Source organism: Pleurodeles waltl, chromosome 3_1, assembly GCF_031143425.1.
Source record: "Pleurodeles waltl isolate 20211129_DDA chromosome 3_1, aPleWal1.hap1.20221129, whole genome shotgun sequence".
In the NCBI taxonomy this organism is placed as follows: domain Eukaryota; kingdom Metazoa; phylum Chordata; class Amphibia; order Caudata; family Salamandridae; genus Pleurodeles; species Pleurodeles waltl.
Window position 1 is genome coordinate 1,553,882,006 of NC_090440.1, and position 22,402 is coordinate 1,553,904,407.

General features: G+C 41.8%; 1 protein-coding gene across 4 annotated transcripts in view; it reads left to right on the forward strand.

The window, feature by feature from the left end:
- The window catches only part of ACVR1 (activin A receptor type 1), a 397,514-nt gene that overhangs the window by 139,000 nt on the left and 236,112 nt on the right, over window positions 1-22,402 (forward strand). For 2 of the 4 annotated variants that reach the window (XM_069225147.1, XM_069225146.1), the window contains exon 3: window positions 16,176-16,261. The exons of the other annotated variants lie outside the window; for them this stretch is intronic. The gene's annotated coding sequence lies outside the window, so the exon portion shown is untranslated. The remainder of the gene's footprint in view (window positions 1-16,175; window positions 16,262-22,402) is intronic. 4 annotated transcript variants of the gene reach the window in all.

The window sequence follows — 22,402 nt, forward strand, 5'->3', positions numbered from 1 at the left end:
TGTTTAATCCTTTATAAGATTCTATCAATAACCGTAATAAATATTGTTATACATTCACGAAGTTGTTTTGTTTATAGATGGTCCTGATAAGGTGATTAGTCCATCTGATAGAATTTGTTTGTGTTTGTGTGTAGGATGAATGTGTAAGTCACACATTTTAAAGTCCAGTATTCTCGACTTCAGTTCCCTGTGGCTACATAAAAAATAGAATACTTAGCAGTTAAGTGTGTAGTCTAATCAAAAGGTGTCTGGTTACCTTATAATTTATTTTAGAGATTCAACATAAACTAAGAAAATATAAAGCAATTTGCCATTGTTAATTATTGACTGTAAATATAAACATCCTTCTGAGCATGCCTGTGTTATGTGCTCCAAAGTTTTTGTGATGCTTGCAAACACGTTTGTAGCTTACATGGCGTTCTAGTCAGCCCACTCCAGCATTAATATTACTCCTCTTCCCAGTGGCTTAGTCTGTCCAGATTTCAATGCCCACTTACTTTCCAATAAGCCAATATATGAACAATCTTGTTCCTGGGGAGAAACAATATATTCTTTAAAATAGGATTACCATATTTAATCAAGAAGAAATTAAAAACACAACAAGCACTGACCATAATTTTGAAAACATGAGGAATGTTAGACCAGGAGTGAACACCATAAATGTAAGAATTCTGAGACATTGCTGTTTAATTACAGCTTTTTGGAGATCGTACCACTCCAATGGGGTTAACACTTAGTAACACATATTTAAAATATTTTATGAATATTGAAAAGCAGTATGATATTCCAAGGTTGCTCTTTTTAAAATGCTGCATACCCAGTACTACATAGATCTGAGTGTGGCAGTATAGATCTGCATGATGGCATTACATTCCTGAGATTTTTCTAAGTTCTGAAAGTGTGCCTTCTTTCGCTTAACTTGATGATCTGGAGTCAAACTGGGGGTCCAAAGGCATAATTTTGAATTTTCAGAGACATGTATGTCATAGACTAAGAATATGATATATATATAATGGATGTGGTGTTATAATATTGTAGGATAACCGGTTGTACGTATTACGTGCTAGATAAAATGTACAACTGAAATTCCTGTGCCTCCTCCAAATGTGTCAGTTGTCACTTTTCAAGGCAGCCATAATGCCTGTGATGCATGTTTTCTTTGTTCTTCATTCCAAGTAGTTTTGATTTCGAAATGATTGGAGAACCTAATTTGTCTAAGTATTGATATTTCTTATTAAACAGTACTGTCGAGCTTAATGGAATGAAAGTATAAGTAGATTGGATATGTGTTGCTTGGCGATTTTCTCCGATTAGCTAATGCATTTCTTACCTGAATCAATGATTAGCAAAATTAATCAAATATTTATTTACAATGGAAATCGTTTTCCAAGCACCCGGGTAGACCACCCTTGATAGACAGGATCACCTCTGTGTCATCTGCGTAGTTAACCAGCGTGACACAATACTTTTTTTATCAGAGAGATTAGTGTACTTATGTAAACATTGAAACCTGTCTTAAGCTTTTAAATTGTGAGCAATAAAGGCTGACACCTGTCAGACAAATAGAATCCCAACCGCTTCATCACTGTGCCCTTCACTACCACGCCATCAATAAGAGTCTATAATCAACCCTGATATACTTGAAATATTCTTTATTGGCGGTTATGTTCTTGACTTGCATACTCCTTATTAGCCATCTACTAATCCATACAATATATTACACTGTATGGGAACTGGAATGCCTTGAATACTTAGTATGAGAAATAAATGACTAGACGGAATGCTATAAATTAACACCCCATAACATGTATCCATTTGATGCTTTGACTGTTTTTTTTGACAGTTCTGCTATGTTGTAAAATAATGAAACCTTCAACTTGCATTCAGTTGACTCCAAAGACATTGCCTTATTTAAAAGGGTACTCACACACTGCATATTTGAATTACAGAAAGTTGATGACCTCATGGGAGTTATTTTATCATTGTTTTATTGTCCAAGTGAGTTATAAAATGCTCATTCAAAACATTGATGTGGGAAGGCCATTAGAATTGGTTAGTTAACTAACGCTCACATGTTATGTGTTGGTAAAGTGCACTGTCACCCGCGAGAGTGACCTGGTGCTCAGCAGGTGTGTTCCAGTTTAGCCCCGCCTATGGGTTGTTGGTTAATTAAAAAGAAAGGTCTTCAGCTTCTTGTGGAAATCAAGGACCCACTCTGGTGTGGAGAAACATGCGTGCACGTGTGATATGTTGTTCAGGTGGTGTTAGGTCTGTGTGAGCGGGTGGCTGGCGTGTGTGAGTGAGGTGCTGTGTGCTTTTGGTGCGGGACGGGAGTAGTGGGTTTAAGGTGTGGAAGAGTGCATGAGAATTTTTTGGAAGCACAAGTGAATGTTCCTTCATTGTGTGGCGGCTTGGGTTAAGAGAATGGTCAGAGTGCGGCGGGGTATCAGTGGGTAGGGGAGAACCAGGGTTCCTGGTACTGAGAACGGTTCAGGTACGGATGGATACAGATCGGCTTACTTTGGCTCGCCAGTGGTCTGTCCACGCTGCAGCTGCCATTATTTGAGGTAAAGCTTCAATTACCATTTATGGAGAATTTTCACATGCAAATTGAATGGGTTTTCTGTAACTAATGCTGACTGAAGCTGTGACTTTATATAGCCTTTGAAAGAGCTCAAATACACCTACAAAAACAAAACGTAAGTTTTGGTTACGTTGACATATTTAACAAGTAACAGAGATTTATCTGAGTAACTAAAAACTGTTGCTCAATATGTTTGAGCATTTCATTTTATGATATTCAGGTTTCCTTGACTAAATAGTCAGTGCATCCTCGATTAACTCTTTTGTTGAGGTTTGGTGGCAGGTGAATTCTTTAATTGCAATGCGGTGACTAGCTGTTCTTCTGATCCAGGAATCACACCACCTCCACAGTGTAACTGTGGTAGAAGTTGTAGTGCCCTTCTAGGATTTTCAAAAAGCATTGTAAGCTTTGAGGCTTAAAGATTTAATAATTTGTGAGATAGACTTTTCAATAAAAAACATTAGGCTGTCTGTTGGAAATGGCCCAGTTTGCAGGGTTATCCCCAAACGTTTTGCCTTCTTCCTCCTATTTTTTTTCAGATCTGTTTTTGCTGGTTTATTTTCTCTGCACACTTTACCACCGCTGATCACTGATAAAGTGCAAGTGCTCCCTATGTAGATTGTATTGGTGATTGGTTTATCCATGACTGGCATATTTGATTTACTGGTAAGTCCCTAGTAAAGTGCAGTATGTGTGCTGAGGGCCTGTAAATCAAATGCTACTCGTGGGCCTGCAGCACTGATTGTGCCACTGACATGAGTAGCCCTCAAAACCTGTCTCAGACCTGCCACTGCAGGGTCTGTGTGTGCAGTCTTGCACTGCCAGTTCAACCTGGCAAGTGTACCCACTTGCCAGGCACAAACCTTCCCTTTGCCTACATGTAAGGCACGCCTTAGGTAGCCCCATGGGCAGGGTGCAGTGTATGTTAAAGGTAGGATGTGTACTGATGTGTTTTCCATGTCCTGACAGTGAAGTACTGCCAGATTCGTTTTTCACTGTTGCAAAGCCTATCTCTCTCATAGAGTAACATGGGAACTGGCTTTAAATATCTCTTACGTGCAGTTTCCCATTGGGAGCTGATAGATGGAATTTGGCTTCTTTGAACTCACAATTTAAAAATACACCTTTTGGTAAAGTTGTTTCTTAGATTGTCAGTTTGAAAATGCCACTTTTGGAAAGGGGGAACTTTCTTGTTTAACCATTCTGTGCCTCTGCCTGCTTGTGTATTGCATGTCTGGTCAGACTGACAGTTTGGCTGTTGTGAATTCCCCCTAGATAGTGACACAGAGAGCTGGGGTGTAGCCTGCATATCCTGATAAGTCTCCTGGGCTAGTCTGGGGAGGTGGGGTTGACACACCTGAAAGGGCTGTGCCTGTCCTCGCACAGTACGGTCTCTGACCCCCCTGGAGTGTGTCTGGGGCCAGACCTGGGCATGGAAGGATCTTGTGAACAACAGAGACTTTCCTTTGAAGTTTGCCTACTTCAAAGGCAGAAATGAGTATTGGACCCAAACCCCCAGATTTTTAGAACACTTCTGGATCAAGAGGAACGTCTGCCAAGGAGCAGAGCTGAAGAGCTGGAGGAGGAGTACTACCCCTTTGCTGTGTGTGCTTTGCTGGGTTCGCCTGCAGTTACTGCTTCTTCCTTTAGGAGGGTAAAGACTGGACTTTGCTGTGTATCCTGCTTGTGAACTTTCTCCAAGGGCTAGGAGTAAAGCTTGCCTCCTGTTGGAAGTCTCAGGGACCTCAAAGACTTCAGCTTCATCTGCCTACAGCACTGGGAACTGTTTTGTGCTGCAAAGGAAGAAAAACTACTGCAACGCCGCTGCTGACTGCACTGTGCCATGACGACTCCAGACTGAGCCGTGCCCCATGTCGCACTGCAACCTTGGTTTCACTGACGCTGCCACCTGACGCCGTCAACGAACCGCTGCTTGCACCATGACCTGTGGGCCTGCACTCTGTGTCACCTTGCTTACGCCCCAGCCTTGGCATCCCTGACGGCACCGTTCCGTGCTGACACCGTTGCCACTTCCTGCACTGTTGTCTGTAGACACCACTCGTGAGGTACACAAGGTATCGTCCAGTCCTGCACCGCAGCCCCGGTCCCCCGACGCCAGCGCCATCAACTCCAGCAGTCAACAAACGCGCCTGTCTGCACGTGACCTGTGGGTGCCACACAGAGCCTGCCCCATGTCGTACCGCTGCCTTGGGCCTACCAACGACAGCACTTTAGCAACGATGCCGCTGCCTGAAAAGTGACCTGGAGACACCGCACATCGCACTGCACCGTCCCTCTTCACACTACAGCCCTGGTCTCACAGATGCCGCAGGACGCTGTCACCGAGCCGCTGCCTGCACCATGACCTGTGGGCACTGCATGTTGTATCGTCCTACTTTGCACCGCAGCCCCAACGCCATCAGCGCTAGTGCTCCTGACTTTGTCATCAGCCTGGAGTTTGATCTGCAATGCGTGTGACTTCAAGGGCCCAATGACCCCGGCCATAGCCTCCGGCACCAATACCAGCAACTCCGCACTCCGGATCTCATCACGATGCCCTGCATTGCAAATGTACTGTTTGCGGGTCTTCTCAACATAGTAGACTGCCTGCGACACTGAGGTTGACATGAACTGTTGGATTTGTTGTTCACAACGCCGTGCTAGCTCCATACAGAGCTATCAACTTCATGGAACTGGATTTTAAGTTAATTCTTGTAAAATCCTTATCTTTTATTACTGTATGTTGGATTTTTCTCCCTTTGGTCTTGAGTTACACAGCTAAATATTGGCTATTTTTCTAAAACAAGTGTGGTGTCCTTTTGTAGTGTTTTCACTGTATTTGTCCCCAGCCTGCTCTGCACCTTATGAGGCCCCAAATTGGACATGGTGCCTTGTTCTTTTTTTAGCGCACCGCGCTCCCAGGCAGGTCTGACCCTCCCCCACTCACCTGTTCTTCTTTTCTTCTTCTTCTTCTTCTTCTTTTTCTTGTTGTCTTGTTGTGCCTTCCTTTATGTTTTCTCCCTTTCCCATATTACCCCTCTCTTCCCAGCATTCCTTGTTCCCCATTCTCTATGGCATCTAGTCCATTCTGTTCTATGTGTTTTTCCCTATCTAAGATGGTGTCCTTGTACTTCCTGTTGGTTGCTTCCTGTTTGGTATTTAAGGGCTGTGATTTTTTTCTCTCCTTGCGCTGCAACACTTTCTGTTTGGATGGTGTCTGCGCTCCTGCTTCCTTGTATCCTGTGCTGGTTCTCGTCTGTTCCAGTGTTTTTTCCTGTATTTTTGCTCCTGTTGTTACCTATTCATTTTGTTCCTGTTGCAGGAACTTATCTTTTTGGAGGTTTTTTTCCCCTTTCAGGGGCTTTTTCCCTCTGGCACTACTTCTGAGGGACACGGCCTGCTCTTGGCGTACCCATTGCCTGCAGCACCGTGGCTACCAGAAAGAGTCGCCCCTACCTGGGCCAAGGCCGAACATTCAGGAACAAGATCCTCGACACACGTTCTGCGGACTCCAGGTTAAAGCAGCACGTAAGTCGTGACAGATTGCAGCGCCCAATACTCCTGACGTCGTCTAACACCATGGATGATACAGTGGCGGCTGCTGCAGATCCTGATCAATCTCTTCTGGCAACCATTCAGCAACAGGCTCAGGAACTGCAACAATTACGCAATGAGAATGCTGCTTTACGACAGGCTTTGGCTTTCCGCAATGCAGATGTTCCGGCCGTCTCCACCTCTACTCCTCGTTTCTCTGGTGAACCAACTAAACTGCGAGAGTTCCTCGATGCATTAACTGTGTATTTCGCCTCCCGACCTACCCAATTCTCCCACGACAAGACAAAGGTGGGATATCTTATCAGTGCGCTATCCGGTCCTGCCTTGGCTTGGGCCTTCCCTGATGTTATCATCCAATGACCCAGTGTTGTCGGACTATCCCGCCTTCGTGAATCAGTTTAAACAGATGTTTAGTCGTCCAGGATTGGAGGCCTCTGCAGAAGAAGCCTTATGTGACATCCAACAAGGCTCACAAGATGTCCTCCAATATATTACCCGCTTTCGACAGCTAGCGGCTGAGAACACCTGGGTGGAACGAACTCTGGTGACTTTATTCCGTAGAGGACTTAGAGGAGATTAAAGATGAGTTAGTACACTCCACCTGAGTTGAAGATCTTCGTGGTTTGATGGATCTAGCTCTTTCCATCGAATAACGTTTCCAAGAACGACGTATGGAGAAGAGAAAGAGTAGAGGATCTTCCCAGCCAAGCACTTCACGTGTCTTTTTGCATCATCCAGAGGAACCTCGTCCTCCCGCCAAAGACACAGAAGGTGAACCTATGCAGGTGGATACCACTCGAGGCCCACTTTCCGTTAGTGAGCGGGAAGATAGACGTAAGAAAGTATTGTGCATGAATTGTGGTGCTGCCGGCCACATGCTTTGTACCTGCCCCGTTCGTCCTCAAAGGCTATCGGGAAACGCCACTTCCCGTCCTCTGTAAGAAGGGAGGGGACGGGATCATCTGCTATACCTTCCATCAGTTCATTCAAGGACAATGCCACAACTTTGTTTATATTACCTGTGACGTTACAGTTACCGGCCGGCCATCAAGAAAGAACAATGGCTTTACTTGATTGTGGTGCTAGTGGCATATATATGGATAAGACTTGGGCCACCACTCAACAAATACCAGCACGACCCAAAGAAGTCCTGGAACAAGTCCACACATTGGATGGATCCTTAATATCCTCTGGTCCAGTTGATACTACCATCCTGACACTAAGTTTACAATTTGGGAACCACCAAGAACACATCTCATTTGATCTAATATCATCCCCCAATCATACTATCATTTTAGGAATTCCGTGGTTCATAAGACATAACCCTTATGTAAATTGGGAAACCCGGACTATTTCCTTGTCCTCACAGTTTTGTCATGAGAACTGCTTTGCTTCAGACACATATTGGTCACCCAAGAGGTTGATGCCTTCTGAAATTACTACCGGATGTTCCATCAATATAGTCCAAGTAGTCCCCGATCACTATCTAGAATTTCAAGATGTGTTCCAAAAACCATCCAGACCTGTGTTACCCCCACATCGAGATTACGATTGTGCTATTCCCTTGGAACCTGGAGCGATCGTTCCCTTTGGGTAGATGTATTCACTCACGGAACCCGAAAGGGATGTTCTCAAGGAGTATCTGCAAGAAAACTTGCATAGCGGTCTTATTGTACCATCATCCTCTCCGGCAGGGGCTCCCCTCTTTTTTTTGTACCCAAGAAGACGAAGGATCTTTGTCCCTGCCTGGATTTTCGAGGTCTAAATAAGATAACTATAAAAGACCATTCTCCTTTGCCCCTCATCAAGGATATACTAGAGGCAGTCAGAGAGGCTCAACGATTTACCAAACTAGATCTTCGTGGAGCCTACCACCTTTTGCGTATTAAAGAAGGAGACAAGTGGAAGACTGCTTTCTGGACCCCATTTGGTCATTATGAGTACAGAGTTATGCCTTTTGGTCTCACTAATGCCCCTTCAATTTTCCAAAGATTTATGGACTCTGTATTCTCTGATCTCTTGAACCATACGGTCGTCATCTACTTAGATGATATCCTTATTTATTCTAGACGTCCTGAACTTCATTCCTCTCGCGTGAAACAAGTCCTCCAAAGACTCCGGGAACATCAACTGTCCTGTAAACCAGAAAAGTGTGAGTTTGACAAGACTGAAGTCAAATATTTGGGATATCACCTTAGTCCCACTGGAATAGCAATGGACCAGGAAAAGGTACAAGCCATCCTAGACTGGCCTTCTCCTTCCTCTATTAAGGAAAAGCAATGTTTTCTAGGATTGGCTAATTTTTATCGGCAGTGTATCTTAGACTTTGCAGAACAAACCAGCCACATAACTCAAACATTAAAAAAGGAGAATTTAAACAAAGGCTTTGTCTGGACAAGGGCGGCTGAAATAGCTTTTCAGAGTCTAAAAAAGGCCTTCACCCAAGCACCGATATTGAGACACCCAGATACCAACAAACAATTTATTGTTGTTACTGATGCTTCCGAAAGAGCCATCGGAGCTGCCTTAATCCAACAACAACAAGAAGATGACGGTCTTGAACATCCTGTCTTCTATTTGTCCCATGTACTCTCTGCGTCTGAACAACATTACTCAGTACTAGAAAGGAGGTCATTAGCTCTGAAAAAAGCCTGCATAGAGTGGAGACAGTTTCTTATGGGTTCCAAAGAGCCCTTCGAGGTGAGACCAGACCATCGTAATCTACAATGTTTATGTAATTTTTTATGCCAGAACAGTCGTCAGGCTCATTGGGCCTTTTTCTTCAGTCAGTATGACTTTTATGTCACCTATATTCCTGGATCCCAAAACATTCTGGCCGAATCTGTCTCGCCGTTATCCAGATTGCACTCCTACGCCATCACAATATCTACTTGAGCCCAGTAAAATCATCGGAGTAGCTCAGTCTTTCCTGGATGAGGTACAACTGGAATATTCCAACCTGTCTGATCAAGAATTAAAAAAACTAAACCCCCTAATATGTAAACTGCAGGGGTATTATTATTATTATAAGAACCTGTTGTTCCTCCCTACTAATGGAGTAAGAGAAAAGGCACTACAAATGTGCCATGATTCTCTGGTTGCTGGTCATAGAGGCACCAAGGCCACACAAGAACTACTCTTGTGGTCTTTCTGGTGGCCTACCTGGAAATTGGATGTCGAAAGATACGTTCAGGCTTGTCCCAAATGTGCTCAAGTAAAGATACCCCGTACCAGACCTGCAGGATTACTACAACCATTACCTGTTCCACCGGCTCCCTGGCACACCATTTCTACTGATTTCATGTGTTCACTACCTCCATCAGCAGGAAACCGGGTTATCATGGTCACCATAGATTCCTTTACTAAGAATGCTCACTTCACTGCCATGAAAAAATTACCTACTTCCCAAGAACTAAGTCAGATATTTATCCATCATATTTTCCGTCTCCATGGACTTCCACACAGCATTGTATCTGACAGGGGACCTCAGTACATCTCCCGGTTTTGGAAACATTTCTGTAGGACACTGAATATCAACATAGCACTATCCTCTGGTTTCCATCCTCAAACCAATGGACAGACTGAGCGGCTCAACCACGGATTGGAGCAGTACCTTCGCTGCTTTTGTAATTCTACCCAGAGCAACTGAAACACTTACCTTCCTATCGCTGAATTCTCTTACAATAACACTGTCCATAGTGCCTCAAAGGTCACTCCTTTTTTCTGTTCTTATGGCTATCATCCTACCTCTTTTCCTACTACTCCTCATTCTACCTCTTCTCTTCCTGCTGTTACTTCATTTTCCAGACGACTTTTACAGGTCCATAGACTGATTTGATCTAACTTGTTGAACATCAAGAGATACATGAAGAGAATAGCAGACACGAAGCGTAGGGATGCTCCAGAATATCACCTTCAGGATAAAGTCTGGCTTTCATCAAAATGTTTGCCTTTACGCCTCTCTCAAAATAAGTTCACACCTCGTTACTACGGTCCTTTCCGTATCCTTCAGCTGATTAATCCTATCACTGTCCGCCTTCACTTGCCTCGTACCTGGAGGATTCATCCGGTCTTTCATGTTTCCCATCTCAAACCCTATGTACCTGATCCTTACTCTCAACAGTTTCCTTGTCCTCCTCCTTTGTTAGTGGATGATGTACCTGAATATGATGTACAAGAGATTTGTGACTCTCGTATCTTTCACAAACGTCTTCAGTATCGGATTCATTGGAAGGGTTACCCTCTCAGTGAATTCTCTTGGGAAGATGCATCTGTGTGTTATGTACAAATGCTTTACACATTGCTTCTGAGATAAGCCTGACTGCTCGTGCCAAGCTCCCAAGGGGATAAGCAGTGGTTATCTGAGCTGGGTATCTCCCTTATCCTGACTAGAGTGAGGGGTCCCTACTTGGACGGCGTGCAAACTGACTGCCAACTAGAGACTCGATTTCTAACACTGCCCTTTTTTCTATTCAACAGCAATGTAGAGAAGATGTTTTCTAGTAGCTTGCACTCAGCTTCCCCTCCTAGTATCCATTGGTCAATATAGTTCATCCCTAATGAAATGCTTATGTAATTAAATGGTGGAAATATACCCTTGCCCCTGCACCCCACTTAATCCCAGTCTCCACCTGGGCCTGTTAAAAATATCCAGGGTTGTACATTCTTAGTTCTCTGATTATTCTATTCTCCAAAGGAAATTAGATTGTATTGTTGGCACCCTTTAAGCAAGGTGGTGGTGTGTTAAGGATGCTATGTCAGCTTCCTTATATTTCTGAGATCGCTGGTGGTTTATGCCAATGCTAATGCTTAGACTGGAATCTGGTACCAAGAAGCAGCACAGATCTCTTCAGCAGGTACTCCAAGCTTCATTGGTTAGCCTGCATGCTAAGAGGATTATGCCTCGTCTGTCCAAGAGAACTACTATTAACTTGCTTTGCCACAAGTCCAATGTTTGACCTTGGTCTTTAATCTGGCCATACCTACACCCATTAACTGGGTTACAATTTGGGCTGAGTTAATGCTGCATCATGGACACTGGGCATGCTCACGTTGGCAGTGTTAAGGGTGGCATGTGAGCCAAAGCCACCAAATCCTAGATAATATTCCGCTGTTAAATGTGGTACTTGCATCCTTCTCCAAATGTGAAATATGTAAAAAATCTACAGCTTGAGTGGGGATAGAACTTTCAAATTATTTGGGAAGCAGAAAGGGGAATGTTATTTCTCTTTTCGGGTTTTTTTTAAGTTGAGCATGGCAGAGCGCAAGCGCTGCTCTTCTCGACATGTTCTAATCTATTCTGTGGGCTTTAACCACACCCATCTCACGCCCATCACCTTCATTTGCTCATGGGGCCTCGATGTAGTTGGTAAATGCTTTTGTTTGTCCTGCCTTAAGGCAGTTTTGTTACCGCGTTGGAGACTGACTTGTTACATACATTATTGCACTTTCGGTGAGAAATCTTACTGTGGCTTGCTATTTCTTTATTTTACTTCACCGTTTTGTGCTCATGGCGGTATGTTGTTTCTTCCTCTATCTTGGTTTCGGGCATCTTGCTGTTTCTTTGCACTGTCTGCGGGGTCTTTCCTATTGATTTTTATTTTTTTGCAGTTTTATGTAGCACAAACTCTACCTGAAGGTATTGGAGCTCTTTGTTTTTTGCAGTTTATATATATATTGCAAACTCGATACAAAGGTATTACGGCGCTCTACATGAGCACCGGTTACATTACACAAGAACACATTAATTTTTGATAGCAAGGGGAGATAAGGTGATTTGCCCAGAATCACAGGATGTTGAACCGACGCTGAGACTCGAATCATGTTCCCTGGTTCCAAAGTCTGCAGCTCTGACACTTATGCAACATCCTCTTCTCTAGGGTTCTTTGTCTGGTGCGTGCTGGGGCAGTCTGGGAATAACTCGTTTTTTATATAGCTCTTGGTAATACAGGTTCAGCCATTTCATAGCACTGCAACAAAATTACTATAATTCATTTGTGTCGACCTTGCAGAAATAAAGAGGTGAAAAAGCTAGGTCAGGATTATAATCTGACATTCTCGTTCTGTCAAGACCTCTGCAGTGGGTGCATTAGCCAACTGACTTGAGTAGAGTTTAACACTAGGCAATAGCATGTGCTCTTGATAACCTCCGGAGGGTCACCAACTAAGCACATAGGTTAGTTCTAAGCAAGAAGATGGCCAAGGTGTTGTCTCCAAAATGGTGGAAAAGGAGTTATGACTTCAGACCCAAGCACTTCACTCCACCAAGCTTGATAGCAAAAAACATCTAGCCTTTGAATGTAAATTGGGGTCACTTCAAAGAGAGTTCAGTTAGAACTAACTCAATACACGAGTATTACAGTGCTTTACATGAGCACCGGTTTACATTACACAAGAACAAATTCCTTTTTGGTAGCAAGGGGAAACAAAGTGATTTGCCAAGAATCACAGGATGTTGAGACTCGAACTATGTTCCCCAGCTCCAAAGTCTGCAGCTCTGAGATATATATATATATATATATATATATATATATATATATATATATATATATATATATATATAGTTTTTATACCACACTTTGTAATACAGGTTCTCCCATTTTGTAGTGTTGCAAAGCAGGTGCCATTCTTAAAATCGCTATCATTCATTTGCAGTTAAGCTGCTTCTTCTGTAATTCTCTTTGTAAACAGTCAGTGTTTTTAAAGGTTAGGCTTGTATTGCCAAAGTAGAGGAATAATTCCTTTAAAAGTTTAACACACAGTAATATATGGCTGCCCCCTTTTCTTTGCTCCTAACTCTTTTAGACCCCCCCCCCCATTCTCCAGATTAAATGCCATAAGTATGTCTCTTTGTGACTTGTTTGGTGCTACAAAAGTTTAGGTAAACACACTAGAAATGGTTGTATCTCTAGGGTATCAAAGCCAGTCTGTAGGAATGAGACAAAAACACTCCCAAGATGGCGGCCTTGTTGTGTCCTCTCTCCTGCAGCATTTCTGGGAGGGTTGCCATGGCACCTGGCATACATCCACTACACTCTTGACCAAAACACATAGGTAAAAGACATTGGGCCAGATGTATCAAGAAGGCCTTTTGCGAGTCAGAAATAGAGATTTTTAAGAAATCGCTATTTCTGATTCACAAAATGCAATGTATCTCATTTGCGAATCGGTAATAGCGATTTCTTAAAAATCGCAAATGCTAATACCGAATTGCGATACCGGCCCCATTCGCACCTATGGGCCTGTATGCCCATATTTGCAAATTTTTGGCATTTCCAAAATTGCGATTTCTTTACTGGAAATCGCAATTTTTGAAATGCAAATCTGCAGGGTGCTGGGGGCATAAGGCCCCCTCTGCTGCACCCCAAAAAGTTTTTTAGGACATGTAAGGTGCACACATGCCAAAAGGGCATGTGTGCTTTACATGTACATTTTAAAAATGCATTTTAAATGCATTTTTAAAATTTGCACATGGTTACCACCAGGTTCAACCTGGTGGTAAATAGCGATTTCTAAATGCCCAATTCGCATTTAGGAATTGCTTCTTACATGTGCTTAGAAATCGCAAATAAGGAATCCTTATTTGCGATTTCTTATTTAAAAACAGGGTCGCAATTTTAAGGAACCGCTATTTTAGCGGTTCCTTAAAATTGCTTTCAGAATGCCTTTAATACATTCTGAAATGGCTTTTTGCATTCGCAAATGGGCATTTGCACCGTTTGCGAATGCAAAAATCTTTCATACATCTGGCCCAATGTCATTTACAACAGCAATAGCTTGTAACTCTCACAAATGCGAGACCTATTGCATTTCAAATGCTTGTTTCACCCTGCACTTTTCCTCTGCTTTTATCAGGGGAAATGTCCCTGCAGCCATTAAGTGGACTTGCCTTTTCACCATGACACTTGCAGTGCCTTACTCCGATTTAGTTCCTTTGTGTAATCTACTTGGCCGAATTATAGCATAAAAACATGGCTAGTAGAACATCTTGGGAGGCCCTGCAGCATTTGATTAAATCAGCAGCATGATATTTTTCTTTTTCGGGAGATTAGATCATTTAGGAAACTGTAGAGGTTGATGATCAGCTGTAGTTATGTATTTTTGTCAGAATATTCCACATATGCCTTAATCAGTTTTATTGCTTGCATCTGGTTACCTAACCGTACAAAGATAATGGATTTTAGATGTAGTATATTTGCAGAAGCAGTCACAGAAGCAAGCACTGATGCACTTTAAACAAGTTTGCGTTTTTGTAGCTGTAACCACAGATCTAAAGATCAGCCACAAGAATGTTTTCATTCCGGTAGTAAAAAAAAATAAAAAATTTAAAAAGTGTTTTTCCCCGATCCTTGACATTTTAGAATAGAGAATTTGTAGAGTTGTTGTCCACGCTGTGTCTGGAGCCGAACCGATTTAATCGGTCTGGAAACTGACGGTAAATCACCAGATGGGCAGCACCAGCCTGGGTGGTGCATTTGAGGCTTATTCAGGGTAAGCTTAAAGTGGAAGATATTCAGTGGAAAAGAGCTTGGAGTCCTAATTTTTGGCTCGCAAGTTACCTCGATTTAAAACATTTCATGGCCATCTGGTGGACAAGTGCGCAACCTTAGCAATGCTTTTCCTCAGTATTAATTATTTAAATGTGCCATTTTCTGAAGTCTTGCTGTTTACATGCACTGTTCCTGATGCTGAAAGATCATGAACAGTTGTTTTTCAAGGTTATTTGGCTGTGTAAGAAGCCAAACCTGGAACATACTCTGAACAAAATGACATCCATCACAAGAGCCATACTTTGTTTCGAAGGTCCTGCCAGTTTTCGATTTCTTCAAATGTTTATCCAGGTAGCGACTTCACTCAAATGAGAAAACCAAGTTTTTCTACATAATTGATGTTTTACCTAACACTTTCTCATCTGTATTCTGTCTAAACTGTTAATTGTCATGTTTGAGAGCAGGCAGTCGAGTGTTTATTTTTGTATACTCTTTTAAATTGACATTAATGGCTTGGCAAGTCACTGATTTTGGACTTTAGCCCCGCAAAAATCCTGGTCTCCACCTTCCTTAAACAGTAAACCTGAATTCTGAGACACTGACTCTATTTAGTGACAAGCTTTTTAATGCATCACGAAATGGGTAAAACAGTCAAAGAAACTGTCAGAGAGGATAAATTTGTCCCAAAAGAAAACTCGTAATAGGGGCCGCGGGGAAGGTCACCGCCCACCAAACTCGTGATTAGGGGCTAAGCCTATTGTCTCTCTTCTAGTTGTATGTTTATGAGAAATTGATGATGAGGCCTCCCAGCCAAACCTAAAACAGGTTTTTCCTGAGAGCAAGGCTGAGTGAATTCTTTAGACATTGCTATACGTGTTGTGTGTCTAAGGTATTTGTTGTGTCCAACTAATGGGGAAGCTAAGCTGTTAGCATCATTTTTGGGTCTTTTTGCTTTTTAGGTTGAGGGGCTTGCCCTTCAAAAATCCTTTATCATTGGTAAATGCTTTACGGTTGTCCCTCCTTGGGGCACTTTGGTTACCGCCTTGGATATTGACCCTATTACATTGCTAATTGCACTTTTGTCAATACGTTTGGCTGCGAGCAAACTTCTTTTTCCTTCTGTGTGTCTCCTTCATGCTCATGGCATGGTGCTTTGAATCGATTTGCTTATGTGAAACTGTTTTACTTTTCATTTTCGATTTATGTGGTAAGGAAAGTACGGCTAGGAGTTTACAACGCTAATAGCTCTAACTCTAGCAAATGCAAGACCATCCTGGCTTTCAGTGCTCTCTAGGGTCTTAATTTGCCCTTTTTATTCTTTTTGGTTGCCTCTGAAATATTTCTCGGTTGCTACGGAGTACGACTATAGTATGTTATAACCGCTCTGCTCTCAATAAGCTAGCACATTGTTTATTGATACCCAACACAGTTATGGAGTGTAATGATTTTAAAGTTACTCTCACTTTCTCAGCAGAATGTTATATTTAAAAAAAACCTTTTTTTTTTTTGTCTCCTTCAATTACCCTCCTTTTTTTTTTTCTACATAGATCGATGAGTCCCCCTTTTATTTTAGTGTGTTCCTCACAGGACAGGAGCATTGAGTTACCTTAACAACGGCCCCCATAAGACAAAGGTAGGATTCCAGCATTTTATTGTATTAGTTGTTCATGGAGTTTGTTCCCAGCCCGGCAGTGTATATCCGGCCGTGAACTTTGTTACATGTACACATTTGTTTGATTTGTATTTTAGCTCAATATTTTCAAATAAACATAATCAATTGATAGTGGCATGGCACATCTAAAAGGTTGTTATACTTCTTTATTACACAGTGATATTCTACCCAGACGCTGTCTGGAACATGTGTTTATATGAAATTACAGTGTTTTTTCCATGTGTTTTGTTTATTTGCATTATTTGTTTAGAACTTTGCATTATGTAGCATTTTAAAAATAGCCAGTTACAAAATAATAGCAGTGAAGAGGGAAGGAGCATGTTGGCAGTTGGTGTACAATGTAGACTGTTTATTTTTTTCAGCACAGCATCAGGAGTTGTTGAATATTCTGGATCAGTATACAATAAGATAAGAACAAAAGTAAAAATAAAATAGAGGTGTCCAGAAACCACTTTCATCGAGTCTCTCATGTCCATGTATGAAATGAGTCTGAGAATCAAAACAAGTCCAGAGTGATTAAGGGAAACGGGAAACATGTATGCTTAGCTGGCATCAGAACTAAATTGAGTTATAAAAACACCTGGATATCTACACGATGTGGGTCTGAACAAGTTTGAACCCCTTAATTTGGCAATCCTATAGAATTTGAAAATTGATTTTCAGAAAAACATTGGGCATCAAGACCTCTCATTCGCAAAATAGCAGGATTCTGATTTAAAATATTTGTAAATGATCAACCCGGATATGTGTTATCAGCATTTGTAGAGTGCCTTTGGAATGGCTGCAAAGCACCAGTCCACTTGGTTCTGGGGTTACCGTGCTAGACCGGAATCAATGATGTAGTATTTTCAAACTTAATCAGTATTTAATAATGAATCGAAGTTGGGCATTTATTGAGTGGCACAGAATGTGATATATTTTTCCAGTAAAAGTGCAATAATCACTCTTGCAAGAGTTGCACATGTCTAAAAGTGTAATCGTTTTTTTTTTGTCTTAATAGCCCACTGAACAAGTGGGCACAGCATTTCAAAGCCATCATTGCACTTTCTCTTCAGGCCCCCTTGGTATGATTAGAAATTTAGTACTCCCGTCACTGATCTGGCGACCTACATGTGCTTAAACTATTACAGAAATACTGTTCTAGTCAATTTTAATACCTAATAGATTTTCTGATCCTATCCCACGAACGCCTCACTAAAAATGCTTGCACTCAGACAATACTGAACAGTCTCCTGTCCCAACAAAGATAAAGCATATGGCATTGTAAACGCTCATGACTATGAGTAAACCTATTTAGCTGGAGGGTTTATTACACTGTCCTGTCACAACACCCGTCCACTCCTATCAATGGAACAGCTAACTTTGATCATTCTCTGATGCATTCTCATAAGAATCTCATATGCTGTACCTTCTCAATATCATAGATCACTCTAATGGTATGGAGCCTCCACTGTGGACACAAATCGTCCATTAAATTGAAGATTTTTAAAACCATGTTGCATTCTCTATAATATTGAAAGAAGTGAACTGCAGTTTGAAGAGGAAAAAAAATTACACACCAAATCTGAAAACATAAAGAAAAGTCCAATACTTATTCAAACCATGAAAAGAACTGAGCACAATAGATGATTGATTCTCCTATATTGGAAATATGTGGTCCTCGCAAAACAACCTCTTTTTGTTGTTTTCGTAGACTTTAGATCTGCCTTTGATTTGGTTTGCAGAGAAAAGCTTTGGGAAGCATTACTTCAGATGGGTTTCCCCACCAATCTAGTTTTTTTGTTCCAACGCCTACATGATGACACATATGCACAAGTGAGGTGGGGCGACCAAGGAGAATTGACTGATAAGATTCCTATACGGAGGGGAGTTCGCCAGGGTTGCGTCTTGGCTCCCACACTATTTACGCTATTCATCAATAAAGTGGTACAAATCTTGTTTTCATGCACCAATGACGCCTCCACTCTAAACAAGCAGAAGATTCCAATATTGTTGTTTGCTGACGATTCCCTTCTTATCTCCAAGACTCATATGGGCCTCCAAACACTTGTGGATAGATTCAAGCCCTTCTGTGATGACCATGGCTTGGAATTGAATGTTAATAAAGCAAAATTCATGGTGTTTTCCCCTGGCAGTAGCCGAAGATGCACCATCAATTTGGATGGGGCCCTATTAAATAAAGTAAAGACCATAGACTACTTAGGCGTGAGGCTCTCAAATAACTTGCATTGGGAGGAGCAAATCAGTAAAAGCGTGGGGCTCCTTCAGCATAGAGTGGCTGCTATCCTGTGCTTCTATAAGAATTCTGTCTCCAAAGCCGTATCTCCAGCTATCAAAATCTATCTGGCAAAGGCGCAGGGTGCAGCCACCTATGGTGCCGAACTAAGGGGATACTCTGAGAGCAAAAGATTGGCAGTAGGAGAAAACAACCTTGCCAGGGCCCTACTTGCTTGCCCCCAGAGTACTTCTCTGATCCCTGTGTTTTTGGACCTAGGCTTTAATCGTATAACCAATTTGTTAGCCTTAAGACCCTTGTTATATTGGGTAAGGATCTGGACTGTTCCGGAACTTATTGTATACAGAGATTCAGTACTGGATATTCTAAGGAGGCCAGGAGCAGCTACCATACCCTGGGTCATGCATGTATCCAATTTGTTCTCTGTTCTGGGTCTAAGAAGGTTTTGGGAAGAGCCACATAACTTGGAGAGAGCTGACAAGACCCTTCTAAAGACAGTATATTGGTCCCATATAAAGAGTGACCTGGTCCGTTGCACATCCTATGGTAGATTGACCAATCTGTTCATCGATTTCAAGTGGTACCCCCAGTTTGAACAATATCTTGACCTGATTCCTGACCTGCTGGGGAAGGGTCTTTACGCACGCTTCAGCCTCCCGTTGTTATCTCTAACTAAAAATTGGGGCGGGTCTTCATTTACAGATCTTTGCCCAGCTTGCCTTGTTTGCACAGAAACTATTGAACATTTTATGTTCTTTTGCCCTGCTTATTCAACTCCCAGAGCAAAATGGATCATTGCAACTTGTCGGAACCTGGGCCTGAGACAATGTTTTACAGCTATCAGGTTTTTAAAGAGTGACACTTCCGTAAACGTTATCCACGCTGTCAGCAAGTTCCTTGCGACAACTTGGCGTATAAGACATCACTTATTGAAATAAATCTTTTATTCCATGTTAATATTTTTTAGGATTTAGCAGGTATGAAGAAAATTTATGTATTTTTATTGTTACGTTTTAAACCACGTAAATGTATATTGAGATTTTAGACCAATCTTATCTCCTTATTGTCTGTTTTTATATTTTGTCATTATTGTATTTCTTTATGCTTTCATGGCCTCAATGACCGATTAAAGCTATTTAACTGAACTTATTACAGTTGTTAAAAGCAGTATCTTGCCATTCAGAATAACTCAAAAAAATGTAATGCAACGGGAATCCATTTGACAGAGATTGTAAAGGTTTTACATGTGCAATAGTGGAAGAAATAGTCCTGCTTCTCAGTTAATTGGGCACCCACGAAAACCTTCAACATTCACTGATGATGGTATTGCATCTAAATTCATACACTAATGGGCATCATTTGCAGTAATGTTTTATCTCATAATTTGAAATGCTTGTTCATTTTTATATATTTTCTCTCGGCCTAGTCTCACACTTGTTATATAAACTTATAGTTCAGATCTGTCACTAAACTTCCTTTCTATGTTAAAACTGATAAAGAAAAATAATTTCCATTTAACTACTTGAATGATTGGAGCTTACTAGTTTCCTATAATTTGCTATTCAGACCACTGTGCAGCAAAGAAACAGTAACCCTTTGGGTGATAGACTATGCATTCTGTATTCTGAATAAAGCCATGCTCTATCTGCTAGTGCTGTTTCCATTAACTGCAGTGTCAGACATAGTTGACCATACACTTTTTTTAACTTCCTTTTTGAGTCCCAGCCTATCTGACAGCGAAGATGTCTGGTTTGCTGAAGACATCTTGGGGACTTTAAGAAAGTTAACCTAGGAATGCATTTCACCAGTTGATCATCATTGGCTTTGTGGTTTGTAACTCACATTTTCGTGCTTTCTATTTGCTGGCTTTATTTGCTGTAGGCTCTCCAGGTTCAGTTCATCCTTCCCGTTTCATAAACCGTGTTTACTGTATTCTTCCATGAACTCCCTTTTTGTCAATCAGCCTTTGAATCTTGTTCTTATCTTGTCATATTTGCAGTGCATTCTAAGATGGAGGTCAAATATCAAGCGGTGTCTTTCAAGGGCGCTTGTTTGCTTTTCTTTCTTTGACTATAACCTGAGAGGATTTATGTGACAATTTTGCTGGATATTGGGGTTAGGAAAGAGATTTGTTTTCTAGCACACAACGTCTAAATGAACTGTGTATTTCAGAATATATCAGAATGAGGAACACAAACAAAGCACATTTTTTGACATTTCTGAAGTCTGTTGGAAACAAATACTTTAAAATGAGCAAAACAAATCCTTACACTAGGTGATGCAATTTCCACACATTTACGTTTGTGCAGTGTATAGTGTAAACTATATATCTGTGTAAATTTAGTGGTCATGTCATTTGAAAATGTGTTGTCTGTAATGGCAATGCTACCATACAATGCATACTCTGCTCTACACTACTGCACACTACTCCGCACCACTCCACTTTACACCACTCAACTCCGCTGAATGTGTATCACTACACTGTACGCCACTTCACGCTGCACCTTTCTACTTCACTCTATTGCTCTACTCTATGCCAGTGTACCTCTTCACCACGCTACACCCCTGTACTGTACACCACTTCAGTCTAGGCTGCACCAATCTACTCTGCACAACTCCACTCTACCCCTCTGTACTCTACTCCACTATCCAAAACTGCACTTTTTGCCACTGCACTTTATGCCAAAGCACTTTACTCTGTAAAACAACTGTGTGTCCCTGCGCTCTGTCGATCCACTGTACTCTAATCTACTCTGCACCACTGCACTCTACACCTGTTTACTCTACGCTGTGCCACTCTGTGCAGCTGCAGTGTACCTTGCACCACTCCACACCACTTTGAAATAATTTACTCTACACAACTGCACTCTATGCCACTCTACTCTTAACCACTGTACTCTATGCCAGTGCACTCTACACAACTGCATTCTGTCACCACTTCACTGTACTCTACACCACTCTACTCCACTGACACTCTGCTCTGAAACACTGCTTTCTGTGCTACTGAGCTCTACTCCACTCTAATCTCCACTGCTCCACTCTACAACACAGCACTGCACTATACGCCACTCTGCTCTACTTGGCACCACTCTAATCCACTGCACTCTACGCCACTTGACTCTACTGTGCGCCATTGCCTTCTGCATCACTCAACTCTGCACCACTCCACCCACCTCTGCTATGCACCACTCTTATCTATGCCACTGCAGTCTACGATGCTGCATTGTATGCCCCTGTATTCAGTGCCACTTAACTCTACGCCACTGTACTCTGCAGCACTGTACACCAATGCAGTCTACAAAAGTGCACTTTATGCCACTCTACACAACTCCTCACTACACCACTACAATACATGGCACTTTCTGCCACTCCACTACTCGCCTCTCCACTGTACAACACTCCATGCAACTCTTTGCTATACGCCAATAACTTTTAGACATGCTGAACAGCAGCCATGCTGGTGTACAACATGGCTAAAACACATTGGCAAAGCCTATAGCTCTTGTGTAGGCGAGACCTATTGCTTTGCCAGTGCTAGTTAGATCTGGCCTACAGAATCCTTTTGCTGTTTTGGCAGCTTCATGTGTATCAAAAATCCTAAGGAAAAAAAAAAAAATATATATATATATATATATATATATGTATGTATATATTTATACCTGTGATATCCGCAGCCTTCTTCATCCATTGGTCTGTTCATGTCCTTCACATTTTGCTTCCATCTGCTACAGAATGGGACAGGGAGTCAGCCCATTTTCTCCATTTGCTGTAGTGCACTGTGAATGACTGAAAATATTACTTGTCTGCTAAATCTTAATTGCTGTTGTTTCCCTGTAACACGTGGTTCATTGCAAACTTGAGTTATT